This window comes from Cynoglossus semilaevis, chromosome 1 (genome assembly GCF_000523025.1).
Source record: "Cynoglossus semilaevis isolate Cse_v1.0 chromosome 1, Cse_v1.0, whole genome shotgun sequence".
Lineage (NCBI taxonomy): Eukaryota > Metazoa > Chordata > Actinopteri > Pleuronectiformes > Cynoglossidae > Cynoglossus > Cynoglossus semilaevis.
Genome location: NC_024307.1, coordinates 8,443,027 through 8,451,248, shown reverse-complemented (window position 1 = coordinate 8,451,248; position 8,222 = coordinate 8,443,027). Strand labels below are relative to the sequence as shown.

At 41.1% G+C, this 8,222-nt stretch overlaps 1 protein-coding gene across 15 annotated transcripts in view; it reads left to right on the top strand.

The window, feature by feature from the left end:
• sox11a (SRY-box transcription factor 11a) overlaps window positions 1-8,222 on the top strand; it is a 436,554-nt gene that overhangs the window by 351,477 nt on the left and 76,855 nt on the right. For 5 of the 15 annotated variants that reach the window (XR_003051986.1, XR_003051987.1, XR_003051985.1 and 2 more), the window contains one exon: window positions 2,004-8,216. The exons of 3 other annotated variants lie outside the window; for them this stretch is intronic. The gene's annotated coding sequence lies outside the window, so the exon portion shown is untranslated. Of the gene's footprint in view, window positions 1-2,003; window positions 8,217-8,222 lie in introns of those variants that run through there. 7 more of the 15 variants (XR_003051995.1, XR_003051996.1, XR_003051982.1 and 4 more) reach the window with 6 other exon arrangements.

The window sequence follows — 8,222 nt, the reverse complement described above, 5'->3', positions numbered from 1 at the left end:
GCCTCCCCACCCACAGGAAGGTTCACGAGGGGCTGGTGCAGTGCAGTGTGATTTGGGTGGCAGTCATGGAGACTGCTGCCCCCGCAGCACGGTAATGGATAAGTTGACGAAGATGAATGGATGGACAGAAATATAATCTTATTTTAAATATGTCCGATATCCATGGACTATTCAATATTATTACTAATGCTACTAGTTACTATTCAGGGTTAGTCCAAATGGTGCTTGAACACTTCATACAAAAATTAAATTTTTGGCCAGGTTCATCAGAGTTTTGTGTGTACCTTCCAGTGGACTCACCACCTGTATAAAAAAATACAGTCCGATATCCATGGACTATTCAATATTATTACTAATGTTGTTACTATTCAGGGTTAGTCAAAATGGTGTTTGAACAATTCATACAAAAATTTAATTTTTGGCCAGGTTCATCAGACATTCAGTTTCGTGCTGAGGTCAGAGGTGAGAGGATAGGCCGGGGGTCTACAACCTGTGGATCTCTTTGCACTGGTTCACTGTAAGATCATCGTCGTCTCTGAAGAGGTGCTGTGACTGGGACACAGCCTCCAGCTGTGAATCCAAATGACCTTACAACAACTTTGCACCACAGCATATAAAAATAGGAAATGCTTGAGCAGGTGAGGTCTGATAGGTCCAGAATCCTTAAGCTGACTAAAGAGACTGCGACGTCTCCCCTGTGTTCAAACACACACACACACGCTGATGATCCTTTTCCTGCCTCTGCTTCACCCTCTCTCACTTGCTCTTTTTTCCCTCACTGCCCCTGGTTCTGAACCTGACATTCCTGTTGGCCCCGGCTCTTTGAAGTGGCTTGTTGGAGTGGGCTCCCGTTTCAGGGGCCGGGACCGGCGAAAGCCGATCTGTCTGGCTGAGGAGAACAGCCCTGGCCCAGGGGTTAATCAGCAGACCCAGCACACTGCCCACTCTGTCCACCGGCGCGCACACATACACACGGACACAAACGCAAACACAGCTTACACTGTCCCCGCAGCACAGCTGTAACAAGACCAGCCAGATTTGGAGGTTAAGAAAGACGGCCGCGTCCCAGGCGCTTTGAAGTCGACTGGCAGCCTCTAGGATTTAGACTCTTAGAGACGAGACGTGGCCCAGATTCAAAAAACATACAGGGTCATGCAGTGTAAAGGTGTGTGTGTGTGTGTGTGTGTGTTCAGCTCGGGGAACTGACTAATCTCTATTTTTAAACCTCTGCTGAATAGTCAGCTCAGGTTGTTACCATGAAGAGTTTTTTTTTTCAATACCTAAACTATTGTTGAATTTGTAAATAAATAAATAAATAAATAATGCATCTCCCAGGATCACCTCAGTTAACAGCCATACATGCAAGAACAGTTGGGATAAATAGGAATTTTGAATGTACATTAACCCTTTATTAACAAATAATGAAACCATTAGCTGGGTGCATTTAGCGTAGCCATCATGCATGTTCATATTCAGATTGCTTTTATCTTGACTTAATGCATCAGCGGTGTTATTGTCGGGAGTCATTCCACAAAATAATCAGCTGGCAATAAACCCTTAATAAAGAACAGAAAAGCAGCTAGCGGCTGCATCCAATCATCCAAAGGTGTAGACTAACAATTTTCTTTCCTTTCGAAGCGCTCATTATGAAGTCTAGTGCATCATTACTCTAATAAAGGCAAGGACACAGCAAAATCAATATGGAAAACTTCATGGTCATTTGGGTTTTTGTTTTTTTTATCATGTTGTATTGGATTTCTAAAGGCAGCTCAGTGGCATTTTTTAGAATTCATTCCCGTGGCGGTTTACTGCAATCTTGATGAGCTCAGCATTTTTAAATGTAGCTACTATGACACTTTTCTGGCCATCGGAATCCATCAAAAACATTTGAAGCTCCAAAAGCCTGTGCCAACTTCACGTCAGTGTGAAGTAGTCCATTATAAAAGACACCCGAAACTAAATCAGAGTGATTTAAAAGTCTGTTTGTTCTCCACTATCCACAGATTCAGAGTGAATATATGGGATCGTTGACAAGTCTGTTCTGCACCAATCCACTTATCTCCCATGTAGCATCTGGGCATGGATATGATGGAGTGGACACAATCCAACATGGCACCATGACAAAGTCAACAGTATAGAAAGCTCCACACGAGGATAACTGGCTCCAACACCTCTCACTCCACACTGTTGGGGTTCAGCGGTGGCTGTGAAGCTTCAGTCAACACGACATGGCAGCACACCACCAACTGAACACAATCCTGGGAGAAAGGTGTGTGTTTTCGCAATTTGCTTGTGTAAATCATTTGTCTAAAACATAGGACAGTGTTTCTATTATGTGTGTTAAGCGGTGACTATCGCTCACCACACAGTCCCAAACATTAGATTGTTTCATATATTTTGTTATTTTATTTGCACTCGTTTCATGCGGCGCTTCTTGAAAACTCAGACAGACGTGATAGATGGTCTGCAGGTGTCGATGTCTTTCACGGCCGCTGCTAGTCGTCTTGCTTCTGAGTGCATTTCCAGACTTGACCCCAGATGCACATTAAATGTTCCAGCATGTTTCCCTCTCTGTTTATTCACTGTGTGCGTGGGTGTGGGGTAATCGTGTAACACCGAGGGACAAATTCTGTCCTCAAGTTTGATGTTGTTTTGGCGAACGTTGAGATCGTCAGAGCTCTGTCCTGGTCCTCGGGGAGACCATCTTCATTTGTGTCTTTTGTTTATCAAAATATGAATATTAAGACGGGCCATTTCTGTGGTCCTAATGAAGCAGCGTCGCATACCCACACATCTGCACGTTTCCATGCTGCTCCGTAATTCCTAATTTCCTGCTAGTTGCACGTCATGAGAACTGCGATTTGCATATTTGAAAAAGGTCTTCAGTCGGTGGAGTCTCCTCCCCCATCTCCCCTCTGTATTCAGATATTTTTGTTTATTGTTCATTTGCATTTTTGTGTAAACACCATTAATGTAAGTGCCTGTTGCTGTCATACAAGTTTAAATTTACATGTGTTTGATGCTCAGGACTCCAAGACAAGGATGCTAATTGTTCCCACCAATCTGCCGGCTTGCTCTTTAACAGCCGTGCCACAGCACCGTGAGCCACTCATCAACTATTCACCTCAGCCTCCGACAGGTGCTGCTGCTGACTGAGGTGTTTATACCCTCAGCGTCTCCAGCACAAAACTTTAATATTCATGTCGGCCGATAAAGGGAATTACTTCTTGATTGCTCGGAGGAACATTGATGCATCTGGCAGATAGTGAAGAGCATTAGTTTAAGGATTCAGATCAGGATTTTTATTTATTTCTTTATTTCTTCAGTCGTGTTGAACTTTCTCTGGGAGCAAAGTCTATTAACAGCAGTCATTTCTTATCTCACTCGGCACACATTTGTTCCTGTGCATGCTAAAATACAGCTCACCGTGTTGCACGACCTGGTGGGGATATTAGTAAATAAAAAGCCAGTGCCCACAAAAACAAAAACACATAGGCGGCTCATGGAGAAGTAGTGATTCCATTGGGTCGTGCCTAATTGGCAGGATTGGTGCATTAATTCATTATGACAAGACCTGGACTATGTGGTGTCCACTCTTAGGAATCCATCCATCCATCCATTTTCATCCATCCATTTTCATCCGCTTATCCGTTACCGGGTCGCAGCAGTCGCCACCCAAATGATACTGCACCGTACCAACCCCCCTAAACCTTTCTGTGGGTGGTGAGTCCACTGGAAGGTACCAACCGCCCTAACCGGGATTCGAACACCAATGACAGAGACATTGCCTCTGGGCCAAAGCAACACCTCTTAGGAATAGAATTCTATTTTGAATAGACTTAATTTGAATGTTTTTTTTGTTTTGTTTTGTTTTTTGTTTTTTGTTTTTTGTTGTCTTTTTTTATACAAAGCAGGTTTTAATCTGTGGAAATTGATTTATAAATAATCCTCACCTACTTTTTACTTACCTGATTAGATTAAGAGGGGGCTCAAACCCATGTGAGCTGGGGGCCTCTAGTGCCATCATCATCTTTTGGAGAAACACATCAGAGACTGAAAAAAAAGCAATTTATCATTTTCCTTTAGGCCAGAAAAAAGCCTCATTTTTGTAAAAGTTTCAAACATTTAATCTCTAACAACTGTGCTAACATTTTTTTAACTTCCAGGTAACTTTCAAATAAAACACTTGTGTGTCCAGCAATTGTCAGTAAACATCAACATCACTGATCCTCAACTGGCGGCCCGTGGGCCAAATCTTGCCCTCCAAATCATTGAAAATGGCCCAGGATTGTATTCCAAACTTGTGCAGATCAAAGAGAAAATATGGTGCGGTCCCCGCTATTAAAGCAACTAAAATAAAACAACAACTGATACTTCTTACGTATCAGTAATCCCCACCATTTATGACTGGATTCCATTTGCATTACATTAGACAAAAATTTGATTTTTATTTTTTTCATTTGATTGTCCGGAAAAATTCTGACAGATATAGTTGGTGAACCTTGAACTACATTAACCACAATAAAATCTTTACATTATACAGACATCTAGCATGGACAAGATGTGGGAGGTTCATGGGCTTCAAGTAGTCCGTGGGCCAAGAGTTTGATATCCCTGGGTTAAGTAAACATAAAGATGACACTCATTAACACTCATGAAGGGAATATAGCAAAAACTGATGAGAAAAGTATTTGATATTTCAATAGTATATATGTCACTTTAGTCCACTATTGATGCAACAAACAATTTTCCACCCTTTATGTCAAAGATGAAGGTTTGACATGATCCAGTTTGATGAAAACAAGCTGTGTTGTCTGCCTGTGACCCGAACCTGCCGGGCCTCTTCCACTGACACTGGCATCTCTGGGTAAAGAATGACCCTCATTTCTGTGGACACGGCACTGTGTCCGCTCCCCCGGATCTGGGCGCCCATTCCATTTCATGGTGCATCGCCCTTGCGCGTGATTATGCTGTGCTTTCAGGTGCAGAGGAGGAAATGTTTCGTGAAACTGATGTCCCTGTCAGCGCCGTGCGACTCTCCCTTCTTTCCCGGCGAGCATGTCAACCCGCTGATTGGTGAATTACCATTCCAATGTGAAAAGTGGCTCCGCCCTTGTCCCCAGCTCACTGGCCCTGACAGCAAATGAGGAGCTGCATATGTTAGAGAGGCGATTCCTCTCCTGGCCTCATTTGCATTGGCTGAATGGAAATCAAATGGTTTAATGTTGAGATGAAGCTGGTAAATAGTGCTGATGTTAACACATTAAACACACACACACACGTGTGAATGCACGCTGCACTTCTGCATGAGTACCACAGGCATCAAACCAAGAGGATATAATGTTTGCTAGCAAGTAAATGAGGGATGACAGGCTCAAGGATTTGCCTAGTCTCCCCTTTAAAGCCAAAAGTGATGACATCATTTTAGTTCTGAGAATGTGCTGCATGCATAGAGTGGAGCTGAATCCCAGCCAAATAAAATATGCATAGCAAGGAGAAGCGGATGATTTGGTTTTGGATATGTGCAGTAATTAATTAGTCATTAGTTAATTCTTTGGCCAGCTGAGACAACAAAATAAAATGCAGTCAGCAGTTCTGTTAACTTAATACTCCAAACTCCTGTGTACAGGATTCTTCAGTTGCTGTTTACTATTGTAAATATTGCCAAAAATAAAAAGCAACAATGTGCTTATTTAAATAAAATCTACATGCACAGTATTATTTTCCTGCTTGTGCAAAATCTATTGGGGGATATGCAGTGGGAATCATCAGAATTTGTTTTTTATATATTGTTATAACTTGAACCATATAACTTGTTGAACCATGTTGGTTCAACATGTTGCAACAAATGTATAGGTAAATGTGAGGACAAGTCATGTTAATAGACATTGTATAATATTTGCATCTGCTCTTAGGCAAGGCTTAATGGCTAAATATTTGGCAACTCAATAGGACATACTTGTCTGCGAGTGCACTCATATGAATGTGTGTCTCTCTCTTATTGTCTGACAGAATGGCATGCAGCCCTGGGTTTCTCCTTTGGGCGTGGGCTGGTCTATTCTAGACTGGAGACACTGACTCAGTAGTCGACTGGAATCCTTCAGGGCACCAGGGACATCTGATTCCACCACTGTCTAAGCCTTGAACTAAATGCCTCTGCATTATTCATGTGTATATCACTTTATTGCTGTGCAAGGTTTTCACTTAAAGTTTATGCTGTACCATTTACTGAATGCTCCTCCCCATCCTCCGTAGGTGTCACATAACAAACTTTTACTAATCATACTTTATCACTTGGCCACTATTAACGATTGCATGGATGGTGTGGTGCATGAGGTTTTGGATGATTACGTAGATAAGGTCTTGTCTTCAGAGGAAGAAAGTGAAATAAAGAGTTTCTTCTTGAACTCACCAAGCAGTTGAGATTTGTAGATTATTCTTCTTCTTATTGCAGCATGTGTTTAACAGGCAACAAGACAGGAGAACCTTACAATTTGTAATTTTAGTGATTAACTTTCTTTAATATCAATAAATGAATAATTATTTTGTAATAATTATAATTTATTTTTTCCCTCAAAATGAACATGTTGAGCACAAAGCTCAAAGTACAGAAATTAAGTTGTGTTTTGTTTTATTTTGTTTTGTATTTATTTATTTTACAAAAGATAAAACTGTTGGTAAAGCTTGAATTGCGTGATAAACGGCGAGATGACGATAGCGCGTCTTACGACAGCTTCCTAGGTTACGCAAACTACGTAGTTGGGGTCAGCTACACTACAAAGTTATCATCGGAGCTTTCTGTTGGATTATTAAATTAGCGATTACCTGCACAGCATTAAGAGACGGCGTGAGTAACCATTTTAATCTAACTGTAGATTTTATCTGTTTCCACTGAGACTGTTGAATGTTTAGTTTAGGTGTAAAATTTCATTTTTTTTCTGCGTAAGTTGAACATGGCAACATTTAAGGTAACTACTCGTCCCTCGTTAGCTGTTTTGATGGTAGCTCATAGCTAATATATGACGCTATATTCATTGGCTGTTTCCGTATTGAAGTCACTGTTTGGGTTCGTTGGAATCTTTTTATTGTGTATTGTAGTTGTACGAAGTAAACTAGATGGGGCTGAGAAGACTTTTAATGTGTGTGTGAGTTAATTTTGCTGTATTTATTCCTCTTCAGAAGAAGATTACTGGAAAAAAAATCTCATGAAGATGGCTTTTAAAAGGCAGACCCAGTTATAATGTTCTACATTTCTAGTGGTTTGTATTGAAACTGAATCAATTTCTCAGTGTTATATTTCTTCATAGTGTTGTATTAAAAGTCCACATGTGTACTAAACACTATGCAAGTATCTTCATGTGAATTACTTGCTTTAGTGACCAACAGAAATGGCCGAAAAATAATCTTTTACAGTTGTTTTGGTGAACTAATCAAGATCTACACTACAAATTTGGCCATGATATTGTGTAAAGTTTAAAGAGTAGATCTTTGTAAAACAAAATGTGCACTACTGGGAGAGAAGGCCTATCCACACACCTGTAAACATCAGTGAGCTCTGAAGAGGTGGATGGGTTTGTATCTTCACAAGGACCTGAGCAGGGGACACTCACACCACTGCTATTGTCAAGAAAGTACAGCATTGCCTATATGGCCTCAGGCTGAGTGTCCATAGTCGCCTGAGGCCGTACACATGTTCTCAGGGACTTCCACCGGGCTACCGTTAGAGACTATCTTGACAGTCTACTTCACCACCTACTATTGGGTACTAGCATGGAGTGCAGCTTGTAGCACGCTATTTTGAAATAGAATGATATAGTAAGTTATCATTAGATCCCACAGATCATTGGTTTTCAGTGAAATGAGGATCACGTGAAGGATTACAGCTAATTCTCATCCTGTTGGAGCCTTATATGTAAGTTAATTCCTTAGATCGGCTGATCTGCTTAATCAGCTCTTTTCTTTCCCTTGATGCAAACCAATTGCTGGAGAAATGTTTTTGTCCTAGCAACGGATAAACATAAACACAAGCAGAGTAAGATGGGAGCTCAATGGAATGCCAGGCTGTTTATGTGGAGTATTTCTGAAGATAATGTGGCATGACTTGTAGTTTTGATCTTGATGGCTATAACAAAAGACAAAGAAAGATACTAAAAGGAAAACTTTGTGTTAATTATGCTGGCAGAAAGAACAGCATGATGGGGAACAGAGACAACAGTTAAGCT